Source organism: Lissotriton helveticus, chromosome 11 (genome assembly GCF_964261635.1).
Source record: "Lissotriton helveticus chromosome 11, aLisHel1.1, whole genome shotgun sequence".
NCBI lineage: Eukaryota > Metazoa > Chordata > Amphibia > Caudata > Salamandridae > Lissotriton > Lissotriton helveticus.
In genome coordinates, this window is record NC_136072.1 from 307,902,691 (window position 1) to 307,916,847 (window position 14,157).

General features: G+C 48.4%; 1 protein-coding gene across 2 annotated transcripts in view; it reads left to right on the forward strand.

Annotated features, from left to right (window-relative positions):
- The window catches only part of KLHL24 (kelch like family member 24), a 352,308-nt gene that overhangs the window by 266,732 nt on the left and 71,419 nt on the right, over nucleotides 1-14,157 (forward strand). The gene's annotated exons all lie outside the window — the stretch shown is intronic.

Sequence of the window (14,157 nt, forward strand, 5' to 3'; positions counted from 1 at the left end):
ATCAGCCATTTTATGGACGGCAGTGGGGGTAGGTGTGATTTGATGGATCCATTCTTTTTTTTTTTTTTTTTTTTGAAAACCTTTATTGACATCAAAAAGGAGAGACAAGTCAAGGCCTACAACCCAGCCGGCCGGCCGCAATGTACAAAACAATCAGGAGTCATCAGGCAAAGATCACATAATCAATCAATACAAAGCAGAGGCCGTACAATCATAAAAGGGGAGAGAAAAATTCAGGAACCAAAGGGCTAAAACACAGGAGTAAATAAGGATTAATTTTATAATATGGGGAGAAGACATATGACAGGCGCACTTTCAATACGGAGGCATCCGATATCCCGTAATCAACTGCAACATTAATAAGGGGGCATGGGGCCAGAAGATCGGGGGGGATAATACTAATGCATTCAAGAAATCAGGATATGTGAGACACAATCAGCCCCTGAGCATTCTTCACGTAACATGCCCGCCACCCAAGACACTACCAAGCCAGAAGAGAGGGATCGGAAAGACAATAAACCAAAACCAGCTCGTCATAATAACTTCTAGGACACCGAGAGGAAAAAGGGGAGGGGACGAAGTAGGGAAGGGGAGGGGGAAGGGAAGGGAAAACGGAGGGAAGACAAGAGAAGACAATAAAAAGGGAAATAAAGAAATAAGAAAAACGAAAGGAAGAAGACACGCCGACCCAGGCCCCCCGTGGCAGGAAAACAGGAGACAAAAGGAATAGCGGCCCAAGTGGGGGTATGGCGATCGGGGAGAAAGACAGCCGAAACCTATCAGGAGGATTAACGACGCCACACCCCCCACCCGAAACACACCAGAGGAGGTCAGGACAGACGCGGCCTCACGAAAAAGAGATAGAAAAGGGCCATAGAACCAGAGGACAAACAAAAAATAGTACCCAACCCACCCGTCCCACCCTGCACCCCTGTAGAAGGCTATGGCCTACCCTTCAGACAGCGTGCCTGTCGCCCTAAACCAGAACCCGAAATATAGCAAGAAGTAAGAAAGAAGAACGAGACAAAAAAAAAACAACAAAAGCGAAGAAAAAAAAAAAAGACAGGAGGGAGGAGCAGAATAACTATAATCCGAACAGGCGGCCGCAGCCCTCCGCCCAACCAGAAAAGCACAGTCAAAAACAGACCAGGACGACACCCCATCACTCTCTATAAAACATTAAGAGAAGGGGACCGCCCACCTTTCTACGATTAAAAACAATGATGCTACTAAATCGTATACCGGGAATCAAACAGAAGTCGTACATTTCACCCCCAACCCTTTCGAGCGACAAACCCCACCCACCACATGGCAATGTAAAACCACATACTAAATACGAAATCAGCATATAGTCGAGTGGAATGGTGACTAACATAGCTACGTGGGGGGTAGATAGATCCACAAGGGAGCAATAGTCCGAACCAAAAGTGTAGATGCATCAACAATCGCAGCACGATCAGTGTAAAACAGGAGTTCAGTTGTGCCACTGGATCGGGCGAGGTGGCCCCAATTATAGACACAGGCAAAGTCGTCAAAGCAAGCACAGGAGGCAGTCCACCAATAGTTTCAGGCAACAATGTCGAACATGGTCGCAGCACAGCATCCAAGTCCCCGGGGTCCGAACCATGAAAAGCAGGGCGCCCCAAAGTCACCGGTGCACTACACGATCTTCGATCAGTGGCGGAGACACTCAAGTCAATCGAGGGGGGCGAGGCAATGAAGTCATCGAAACAAGAGGGCGACAAGAAGAAATGGCCGCCCAAAATGGCGGCAGATCGTGGCGGACCCACCGAGACTCCCAGGGCCAGGGAAGCGTGTAGGGATCTCAGGGCTTCCAGGATATCTCTGACCGTCGGCTCACGTCCACCAGATCCGCTCCCCACACGATTAGGCAACACGGGCCCGCCGCCACAGGGTGATTCTCGTTCCAGAGGGTCGGCCGCCATTTCGTGAATCAGCCCAATCGCCGCCCACCAAGACCCCCGGAAATAACAGTTCGCAAATGTAGGACTTTACAAGCTCCGGGGGTCCCAGCAAGGGCGGCCTCGATGCCAAAAGGATATCCGCCCAAAACGGGTCTCCGCCAGCACCAGCCCCGGCGCCCCAAACAAGCGGAGTCCGGGCCCCAAGGACCAGGGCCGCCAGACCAAGCAGCGGCGGAGGGAGACCCCTTCACAGAATCAGGTCCCGGGGCCTCTCACCCACGTCGGCCGCGCGGCCACCAGGGCAGGCCCGGGTCAGGATCGCCGGGATCTTCGCACATCGGCTCCCAACACTGGTTCTCGCTCTCGGCCGGGGCCGAGAGCCGTCGGATCCCGCCGGCCAGGTCCCGGTCCAAGTCTCGCAGAGGCCCCGATCCCTCGGAGGCCACAACTCCGGAGCCACTGCACACCGAGACCCCGGGGTCGGATGGTAAGTACGAACAAGCCGTTATGTTTCAATGCCCCAAAAGATGTGTTGTCCTCGGACAGGATAGAAGACAGGATAGTCAATCAGGACGGAGGGCTGCGGGAGCCGAGCTAAAGGGCGACCATCACGGTCGCGAGCTAGGCTCCTCCCCCCTCGATGGATCCATTCTGTGGCGCCTTCTATACCCCCCTTCTCCTCGATAGGGTATTCCGGCTGCAACTCAGGATTTCTGTGGGAGGTAATGGTCTCCTTTGTCTTGCATTAGTGGCAGCTTGCCACTTGGAGTGCACAACTCTCCTCTTGCCTGGAAATTTGTCTTTGGCCAACAACAGGGCGACGCTAGTGCAGTGAAGGTGTGTGTACATGATCTATCTCCTTCCTGCGTTCGGTCCTAATGGGGCCCCTCTCTCCTCTGGGATCTCCTTGGTGCTTCGCAGATGGTGGGTAATCTCCCTTCCGCCTACTCTTCGCTCAAGGACACTGCTCTTGCACCTTGAGGCTGTGCGGTCATGATGGTGGATCCTGCCTTGGTTTCTGCATGCTTGGCAAGGTTGGGAATTCCTTGTGAAATTCTCGTTGATGGGACAACAGTGGCCATTCAGTACTGGGGCAGCTGGCTGGCACACATTCCTTCATGTAGCCATTCACTGTCTATGCACACCAGTGAGTAGACGCTCAGTCTGTCTTGTGCGATGAACGTAGTGGCTGCTCCTCTCTTGTGCTTCCTGCAATTGACGACTAGGAGGTGCTCCTTTACCACTCTCTTTTTAAGGTAGTGGCTCCAGTCTGTGGCAGAATTTGAGGAGTGGGTGTAATTGCAGCTTCAGGCATCCACTCTAGTTAGTCCCTTAATTCTCCTTTGTGACTTCCAACCATTTGCCATGAATATGCCATCACTACTTTTCTCTGCTCCCTTTCATGCAGACTTGCACTGTTTATGTGCCCCCATGGCATTGTCTTTGAGCACCATGGAAGGCGCTGGGCCTCATGCAAGTCTTCCTTTCTAGTGCTGAAAGAGGGGCACCGGTGGTGCTGCCGGGCATAGTGTTCCTCTTGCTCCACTCTAGGGCAGCTGTGCATTGTCTCTATGCCCCAGAGTAAGATTTGGTTGTGGAATTACCATTCCTTTTACTAGATTTGGAGCTCCGGTTCAGATCTGTTTGCAGGGTGGCTGCTTTGCAGGAGCATTGTATTACTGGGCATAGTTATGCCCTGAGTCTTTACTTTTGGGGGCTCTTGTTGTTCCGCTCCTGAGACTGTGCTGTAAAATCTAAACCTTTGTGTGTGCTGTGACAGCCTCCTGGTTCTCCAGGCCACCCCTTCCTTGGATATTCCGGTGCCAGGCTGGAATTGTAGTCCAGTGCTTGCTTTCTGTGCAATACCACCTTTAGCCCCTGGATGGCACTGTTGGCACCCTCACCCGGCGGAAGACTGCTTCAGACAACTCGTAAGGTTGCGAGCATAATGAGAACCTCAGTCAGAGCGCTGACAACCGCAACGCTTGCAGTGTGAGAGGAGGGAAAAGATCAGCAGCCGGCAGGTAGGGCCACACACTGCTGGTTTGACTTGAAAATTGCTTGCACTGGGTAGCCTTTGCTTTTACCTTTTGTTTGAGCGCTGCAGCTTTTGGATGCTGATCGGGCAATAAGCACGTCCAAAACTAAGATGGGGTAAAAGGCCGCTTTATTGGACAGGTAGGCAATACAAATATATTTGCATACAGATCATAATATAAACATTTCCCATGCTAACGCCTCCGTTCCTAAGCAATATCCCCGTAGCAACTATTTTCCCACCTTGTTCGGCCTAAACCTCCTCCCCAAACGCCTACCTTCATCTCCTGCCTACATCTTGACTCCAACTTCTCTCCCTTGCTTCCTTCTGTCCAAACCTATTCCTAATGCCCCAAACCTTTCCTGCCAGTCTTGATCTCCTCCAAATCTGCCACCAGAAAAAACCCTAACCCAAGTGTTTTTCCTGTCCCCCACCTTTTGCCAGCTGTTATAATAGAAAAATTGTTTTAGACCACTGTCGCCAAACAGGATAAAACTCTTTATTCAAATATAAACCAAATTCTTTGAAAAACACAATCAACTATATTGTCGCCATAACAGCAAGTTCGAGGCATATGGGCTGCAGATGGTACATTTATGAATAGATCGCCATCTGGTGTTGGGCTCGGATGATTGCACTTGTTTTTCTCTTGGAGAAGTCTTTGTCGTCACGAGATCGATGACTCCTCCTTTGGGTGTTAGTGCGCATGGGCATCGGCTCCATCCTTAGATTGTTTTTTTCTGCCATCGGGTTCGGATGAGGATCGAAGCGCTCCGGATCGACTTCGACAAAAAAAGTTATATTCGGCGCGTATTCCCTTTCCAATTCGACGGTATTGTTATCGAACGCGACTACACTTCCATTTTGACGCGTTTCGACATCAACAACAAGATTTCTAACTGCTACGTCGACGAGACCAGGAGGCCCATCTCGACATAGTCCAGCCCGGAGTCCATGGAAAGGACTCCATTCAAAAAATGTCCAACGTGTGGTGCTAAGTTTCCACACAAGGACCTACACGAGGTGTGCAACCTCTGCTTGTCCCCTGAACACCAATCCAGGGACTGTGAAGCCTGCGCGGCATTCTCTTCCAAGTCGACGATTAGAAACCGTCGAGCGCGAAGTCACGAGGTATCGAGAATGCAGTCACAGGCAATCCCGGAGCTGTTCGAGAACCAGCACCCCGAAGAGGAGAAAGAAGAGGAGGACGAGGCGGGGTCACAAGCGGACGAGTCCGACGTCGAGGAAATCGACGTTCATCAAACCGTGAGTGACGACGTCCCTTTACCAAAGAACCGACCCCGCACGGTGTCGACCCCGCCTCCGAGCCCGGTCAGACAACCGAAAAAAGTTTCAGACGCCCCACCTTCGGGCCCGGCAACGAAACCGAAACCGAAACACTCGGTCTCCCACCATGGTGGATCCGAAAAGCGGCCCACTTCGACATCGACACTGAAGCTCCATACAAAGGAAAGCTCGAAGTCGAAACATTCCATGTCGAAACCGAGACATGCTTCGACGTCGAAGACATCCTCGACACCGAAAATATCGGATTCGAATAAACTTTCGGTGCCAAAAACACAAATGGACAGTCAGAAGAAAAAGCACCTTTCGGAACCAAAAACTTCGGTACCGACACAGGAGCATCAAACAGATCCCAAACAAAAGACTTTGTTTATTGATCCACAAACTGGCAAGGTAGTGACAGAACTACCTAAAAAGAGGAAGAATGAACAGTTGGACGAAAAAACTCCTCCTCCTAAGAAGAGAACAATGGGGACGAATACAACTCCTCCCCTTTCTCCACAACCAAGAGACACACCCTCTTCTCCTCTTCCTCACACTTTGTTAACTACTCCTTTTACACCACGCCCATCTACACCTATAACAGATGTAGAAAGTGACACAGGAGAGGGAGAACATCCTAGGGATGATGAAGACACGGTCCCAGAGGATGCAGACCCATGGGAAGATTATAATGTAGGGTCAGATAATGATAACGACCCTGAACTGTATCCCTCAAAACCTTCACCACCTGATGATAATACAGGTTTTGCACAACTAATTAATAGGGCAGCAAAATATCACAAGGTAGAACTACATGCAGAACCTCAAATAGAGGATTTCCTGTTAGAAACACTACCTGCTGCACAAAGAACATCAGGAGCACTACCAATGCTTAAGGGTCTCCTCAATCACACATCAGAAATATTCAAAGACCCGGTGAGGGCTAGGGTATTAAACCCAAGAATTGATAAAAAATATAAGGCAGCTCCAAAAGACCCAATATTTATCAAGGGGCAAATTCCTCTGGACTCACTAGTGGTCACAAACGCTCGTAAGAGAGCAAACTCTTTAACTACAGGAGAAGCTCCGCCTCCTGACAAAGAGTCTAAGCTAATAGATGCCTCCGGCAAGAGAGTAGCATCCCAAGCGGCAAACAGCTGGCGCATAGCTAATACACAAGCGCTACTTGCACGGTATGACAGAGCGCATTATGATGAATTAGAAAAACTCATCATGCATCTCCCTAAAGAACATCAAAAGAAGGCAGATCAACTCATACAAGAGGGAAAGATAATAACTAATACTTCCATTAAGTGCGCCCTAGACGCAGCAGACACTGCAGCAAGAGCCATAAACACAAGCATCATGCTAAGAAGACATGCATGGCTCAGAGTTTCAGGGTTCAAACAAGAGGTACAAACATCATTATTAAACCAACCTTTTGATGAGAAAACACTTTTCGGCTCAGGGACAGATGAGGCCTTAGAAAAGATGAAAAAAGATACGGAAACGGCTAAATCAATGGGAGCATTGTAACAGCCAACCCAAAGAGGTCCCTTTCGTAGGTCCACCTATAGAGGAGGATCTAAAAATACAGGTACAAGCCAGCAACCAACCTCTTTTACACCGACATCACCAAGAGGTAATTCTAGAGGCAATTACAGAGGTAACAACAACAAGGGAAGAGGTTGCGGAAACAACAACAACCGCAACTCTCCAACCCCAAAGCAGTGACTTCATACAGCTCCCCCCAGACCATATAACACCGGTCGGGGGACGCCTATCACAGTTCCTACCTGTCTGGGAAAACATCACATCAGACAGGTGGGTGAGACAAATTATCCAACATGGTTATTGCCTGGAACTCACAGCTACCCCACCAAACATCCCCCCCAAACAGCGTCCAATGAGCCAAGACCACCTAACACTGTTAAAAGTACTATCCCTACTAGAAAAGCATGCCATAGAGAAGGTTCCACAACAACAACAAGGAACAGGAGTATACTCCCTATACTTCCTAATCCCCAAAAAGGACGGGTCTCTAAGGCCAATACTAGACCTCAGACCTCTCAATGCATACATAAATTCGGAACATTTCCACATGGTCACGCTCCAACAAGTACTTCCTTTACTGAAAAAAGGGGACTTTCTTTCTACACTGGATCTAAAAGACGCTTACTTTCATATCCCTATTCACAAAGCCCACAGGAAATACCTCAGGTTTGTGGTAGAAGGACAACATTACCAATTCAAAGTCCTTCCATTTGGGGTCACAACGGCACCAAGAGTATTCACAAAATGCCTAGCAGTGGTTGCAGCTCACCTAAGAAGACAACAAATACATGTCTTCCCTTACTTGGACGACTGGCTAATAAAGGCCAAGTCACAAGAAGAATGTCTTCAGAACACACAAAAGACAATTCAGCTGCTGCACCAGCTAGGGTTTACGGTGAACTACACAAAGTCACACCTGCAACCAAGCAAGGTTCAACAATATCTAGGGGCTACTATAGACACGGAAAAAGCCAAAGTATACCCCAATCCAGTCAGGATCCAAACAATGCTTACAGTCATTCAAAAATTTCAACCGCAACACTCACTAACAGCGCGTGTGTTCATGCAGCTATTAGGGATGATGTCATCCTGCATACTGCTAATACCATATGCCAAACTACAAATGCGTCCGCTGCAAGAATGCTTAGCGACACAGTGGAATCAGGCTCAAGGACAGATTACAGATCTGGTGTTGGTAGACGACCGCACACACAGCTCTCTGAAGTGGTGGAACACAACAAACATTGCCAAGGGGCGGTCGTTCCTAGAACCAATTCCACAGGTGATAATAACAGCGGATGCATTGCTCACTGGATGGGGAGCGCATATGGAGAAATATACAGTACAGGGACGATGGAATGTGCAGGAAAAAAGACTGCACATCAATCATCTAGAACTACTAGCAGTGTTTCTAGCATTAAAAGCCTTTCAAATGCACGTTATCAACAAAGCAGTCCTGATCAGAACAGACAACATGACAGCAATGTATTATATTCAAAAACAGGGGGGGACGCATGTGAGAAGTTGGCCTGATATGCAGTGCTCACTATTCTAGTGATCACTATGTATCAGTCCAAACGACCCTTATTGATGATTGGTTGTAAGTCAACCTGATAGACCAGCTATCCTAGTAGCATGGACAAGAGCAGTCTTTAGGCTAAACTCTAGAGGGCGTGTTAAGCCAGCTGTTTTACCATCACATTTACCCCTTGAACATCAAGTGAAAGGACACCACACAAGTTGTTATGAAAAATAAAGTATATTTATTTATAACAAGACTACCCTGAACTCTTTATGAGTCAGGGAGCTAAGCACAATACAAAACTCTTAAAGAAATACTAAAAGTCGCACAATTTACACAAATGCCAGAGGGGCACGAAAAACCATATACTACAAAAGTGGAATGCGAATTACTAGCAGGTAAGTAACTATTCTCAGAGGCTTTGGGATCGCTAGGACTAGACTACTGAACCTTTAGATTACGAGCAGGAGGCCTAGGGAGATCGGGTGCAGAGTGTGCACTCTCACGCGGGATGCGGAACAAAGTCTATGGAGGCTAGTAAATGCAAAGTTAGTGTTATCGGACGAATCCGACTAGGTAGAGCTGAAACGAAAAAGGATCTGGACACTTAGATAGTTAAGCTATGCTGGAGCACCGAAATGCTCAGGTTACCTAGCCCAGGGGCTGCGGCTGCATAGGTCTGAAAAGACGTCGGGAATCCTCGTTGCAGTCTATGGAGCCTGAAAGAAGAAGTTGCTGGCAGGCGACCAGTGATGAAGTTCGATGTGATCCAAGCCTGGATCGATGAAGATGGAGACCTGTAAGCAGAGGAGACCAAGTCCTGAATCACTAGGCAGTGATTAGGTGGGCACCAGGATGGCACCGGGCGAAGTCACCTCGACCAGGTGAGTGGGCGACGCTGGGCTCTGCAGTCTCTCAGACCAGGAGGCGTTGTCGGCGACCAGGATGGAGGTGCGAGCTGTCCCACGGTGGTATCTGCTGTCGACGTCGCTGGACCCAGGATTGGGGCAACAACTCTTGGCAAATGCAAGCCCACGCGGTGGACTCAAAATGGCGTCTGGAGTGGACCAGGAGGGTCCGGGGTGCTCCTCTGTTGGAGGGGAGCAAGGGCCAGTCTGGAGCAACCAGACCAGTGGTGTTGTCATCGTGGTTCATCGTCAGAAGGGCCACTAGCCAACGGGCAAGTGACCTGGCCAACGCGGTGAGCAGCAAAGAGCAGAAGGGCCCCACGCAGATCTCGTGGATGCTGGAGGGCTGGACTTCGGTGCTGGAGCTGCTCAGGGTTGGGGCTTCCCAAACCCCAAAGCACTCACTCAAGGATCCCTCGGTGGTCGTGCTGGGCAAGCGTCGTGCAGTCTTGAAGATGGCCGGTCCCTCGAGGTCTCGTCACACCCACGAATCTCAGCTGGGCTGATGATGCAGGTAGAGGTCAGAGGTGCCAGGGAAGCCGGTTCTCGTCGAGCTGGGCAGTCTTGATCCGGAGGAGAGACTTACAGCAAACCGCGATGCTTGGAGGGTGCCTGCGGGTGCAGGGTGACTACTCCTTAGTCACAAGGGAGAAATCTTAGGAAGAAGTCTTGAGTTCCTTTCGTAGAAAGTAGTTTCAGGATTCAAAGATGATCTAATATGGAAGGGGGCCTGCTCCTACCTTTATCCTGAGAAAAGGGGCTGGCACGCGACTAAGTCCTGCCCTATGGGTGGGACTAGGAGGGGGGTGGTTACACCCCTCTCCTTTGTCCGGTCTCTCCCCAGCTCAGGGGCTGGTGTGCCCCAGGAACTGGTTTGAGCCGGCATATGCACAGTGAGCACCGGGGTGCCACTTGCAGTCACCTTCCTCTTTAGCCCTGCCTACCTGGGATACACAAAACCCTGTCTGGGATGGTGCTAGCACCACCCCTGACAGGAAACCCTTTGTCCAAGCACTCCTCGCTGGAAGGACTCCCAGCAGCAGGAGGTCAGACTTGTGTCTCGGTGGCAGCATCCATTTTGTGGAGCTGAGGCTATGTCCAGCTTTAACCGGGGTTACAGGCTACCAACATGTCTTCTCCCTCTAGAGGGGTGGAATGCTACCCCCGTCGTCAGAACTGGTGAGGGGGTAGTATTCCAAAGCGTATGACACCTTACACGACATGTTTAGATAATGTCAGACCAAAGTTACCATAACCGCGAGGATTATAAGGCACTTAAGAGTATATGGTCTGACGCTATCATGGAAACGGCTAAGGGATAGATCCCGAAAGCCGCAGACAGGCTCAGCTCATGCCAGAGCACCATCTCACACGATTCCATGCACTCTGCCTTCAGGATTGTTAAGGCCTGCCATAGGAGTGACTGATAGGAGATCTGTGTGCCCATTTTCAGTTTAGATATAGGTATACTATATCTAGAGCAGGGGTGATTACACCTCCTTGCCCCCAGCTGTCAAGCAGCCAGTTGTGTCTGTTTAGTTAGTCAGCCCAGGGGTGGCATAATACATGCTGCAGCCCCTGGGAGACTTCTGGGTGCACCTCTGCCCTGGGTACAGGGACTTGGAGGGGGCCCAGTGCCAATTCAGTACCTGGGTACAATTTGGAATAGAGAGAACAGCTAGGCTGTGGGTCTGATTAGCAGGCCCACAGCCAGGGAAAGTCGTAAACCAGTGAAGCAAAAAGCAAAAATCTGGGTGATCATAGGATTGCAGACCCTACTCTCCTACAACGCACTCTCTCCAACTATCCAGGCTAGCGCAGGCAATCTGGAGATGGGCCATTCCTCAAAACATCTATCTATTAGCCGAACACCTACCAGGAGTTCAAAATCAGATAGCAGACATCTTAAGCAGACAGTCAGAACAAATACACGAATGGGAACTGCTCCACCAAATACTGCAGCCATTCTTCCAAAGATGGGGACAACCAGAGATAGATCTCTTTGCCACTCATCAGAACGCAAAATGCCAAAGCTTCGCATCCAGGTACCCACACCACCTGTCGCAGGGCAATGCGTTATGGATAAATTGGTCCAACAAATTTGCATACGCTTTTCCCCCTCTCCCACTAATCCCATTAGTGGTCCGAAAGCTGCAACAACACTCAATGACCATAATACTAGTAGCACCCACGTGGGCACGACAGCCGTGGTTCACCACGCTCCTGCAACTCTCACAGGTGCCACACCAAAAGCTAAGAATTTTACCCATGCACCTTACACAGAACCATGGAGAAATAATGCACCCAGATCCCAAACAACTGAACCTAGCGATCTGGCTCCTGAAATCCTAGAATTTGGATACTTAGATCTACCCCCAAACTGTATGGAGATCATTAAGCAGGCGAGACGTCCCACCACCAGAGCATGCTATGCAGCGAAGTGGAAAAGGTTTGCTGTATACTGTACCAGTAATAACATCAACCCTCTAGACGTATCAACAAAGGATATTATTTGCTATTTACTACACTTACAGCAATGTAATCTTGCTTACACATCTATCAGAGTACATCTAGCAGCTATAGCAGCGTACCTCAAAACAGGCAACACCTACCCCTGTTTAGAGTGCCAGCAATCAAAGCCTTCATGGAAGGCCTTAAAAGAGTCATTCCACCAAGATTACCACCTTCCCCGGTCTGGAACCTCAACATAGTACTCACCAGACTAATGGGACCACCTTTCGAACCTATGCATAGGTGTGAAATACAATTCCTTACATGGAAGGTGGCCTTCCTAATAGCCATTACCTCCCTCAGGAGAGTAAGCGAATTACAGGCATTGACAATACAAGAACCATTCCTACAGTTACACCAGAATAAAGTGGTTCTTAGAACAAACCCAAAGTTCTTGCCTAAAGTAATTTCAGCATTTCACATCAATCAACCAGTGGAACTACCAGTCTTTTTCCCAAAACCACAGACGGTAGCAGAAAGGGCCCTACATACACTAGATGTCAAAAGGGCAATATTGTACTACATAGAAAGGACACAAAATTTCAGGAAAACTAAACAACTATTTGTTGCGTTTTTCCCAACACATAAGGGCAATCCTATCTCTAAAGCGGGCATTGCCAAATGGATCGTAAGATGTATACAAATATGTTACATAAAAGCAAAGAGAACATTAGCTGTTCCTCCTAGAGCTCATTCTACACGTAAGCTAGAAGCATCTATGGCATTATTAGGAAACATTCCCCTAGATGACATATGCAGAGCAGCAACTTGGTCTACACCACATACCTTCACAAAACACTACTGTGTTGATGTGCAGGCTACACAACAAGCCAGAGTGGGCCAAGCTGTATTAAAAACTTTATTTCAAACGGTTGCGACAGACACGGGTGACCACCGCTAGGGAGGTAACTGCTGTATAATCTATTCATAAATGTACCATCTGCAGCCCATATGCCTCGAACGGAATATGCTACTTACCAGTATGCATCTGTTCTTGGCATAGAGGGCTGCAGAGTGGTACATGCCCTCCCTGCCTCTCCGGAAACCTGTGTCTGTCCCAACATTATCTTATTTAGATACACTTACATGGGCATCTCTTTCTGTATTCTATTACACTACTCCATCTAACCCTACTATGGCAAAACAATCTAAGGATGGAGCCGATGCCCATGCGCACTAACACCCAAAGGAGGAGTCATCGATCTCGTGACGACAAAGACTTCTCCAAGAGAAAAACAAGTGCAATCATCCGAGCCCAACACCAGATGGCGATCTATTCATAAATGTACCACTCTGCAGCCCTCTATGCCAAGAACAGATGCATACTGGTAAGTAGCATATTCCTTAACTTTGTCACAATAAATATATATCCATATAAACTACCACCCCAACGAACTAACAAATAAGTTGAAGTGTGTAGGACGGAAAAATTTGTGCTGTAAAAGTGATGGGGGTGGGGGGGGGTGACAGAGAGGGTGAAGGGGTGGGGGGAAGAAGCCATTGCTGAAAAAACAGTCATGTTTATGCTGTCGCTGAAACAGCATATAATCAGCACCACCTACGTAAATTTAAAATCTTAGCAATCATTTCTCGTATGTTCAAAATATAAATTTCGTTACCGATAAAAGACAAGTGGACTCCATCATGCCTAAAAAAACTGAAAATCCTCTTTAGTAATCTCATCATGAACTACCAATGTATACCATTGCTAAAACAAAAACGTTGCAAATCACGGTTAACTTTTCTTCTTGCTCGCTCTACAGCGCTGAAACTGTCCGCCCCTCTCCATATTCTACGAGACATTAGAGCTGTCAGGATGAGTCGAGTTTTGGGCCATGTCTTTGAAAAAAGTTCCAAATCAGTTTTTATGTTTATCAAAAGCCCCAAACCGGAAAATTGCACCAGATCATTTTCACCAAGATGTAACAAAACCACTTCCGGCATTATCTTACCGGATAACTCACTTACTAGCGGCAAAAGCTGACCCCATTTCATACCGCTTCTTCCCCACCAAGGTGGCACGACTTCTTCAGAAGAAAAACCTAGATTCTTTCCAAAGTGCCGTTTCTCTGCCTGATTAGCTGCCCATTTGATGAAGGAGTGACCAATGAGCCATACTTGCTGGTGAGATTGGTCCAAACCTAAAAAAAGAAGACAATTAATATCCATATCCTTAACTGTCATGCTCCAGCTTTCTGATGTAGCGTAAAAAACAATCGGAAGACCATCGCCATAACCTTTTAACTTCACTAACAGAGAATCCCCATCTGGCCGCTTCTGAGGCTGCCCCAATGCGAAAAGAATGTGTACCAAAATTTTTGGGGTCCTCACCAATAATCTTCAATTACTTTCTTAACATGGCTAACAATTGTGATACTTTTAGCTGTGAACCATCTTGATGGCGAAAAATAA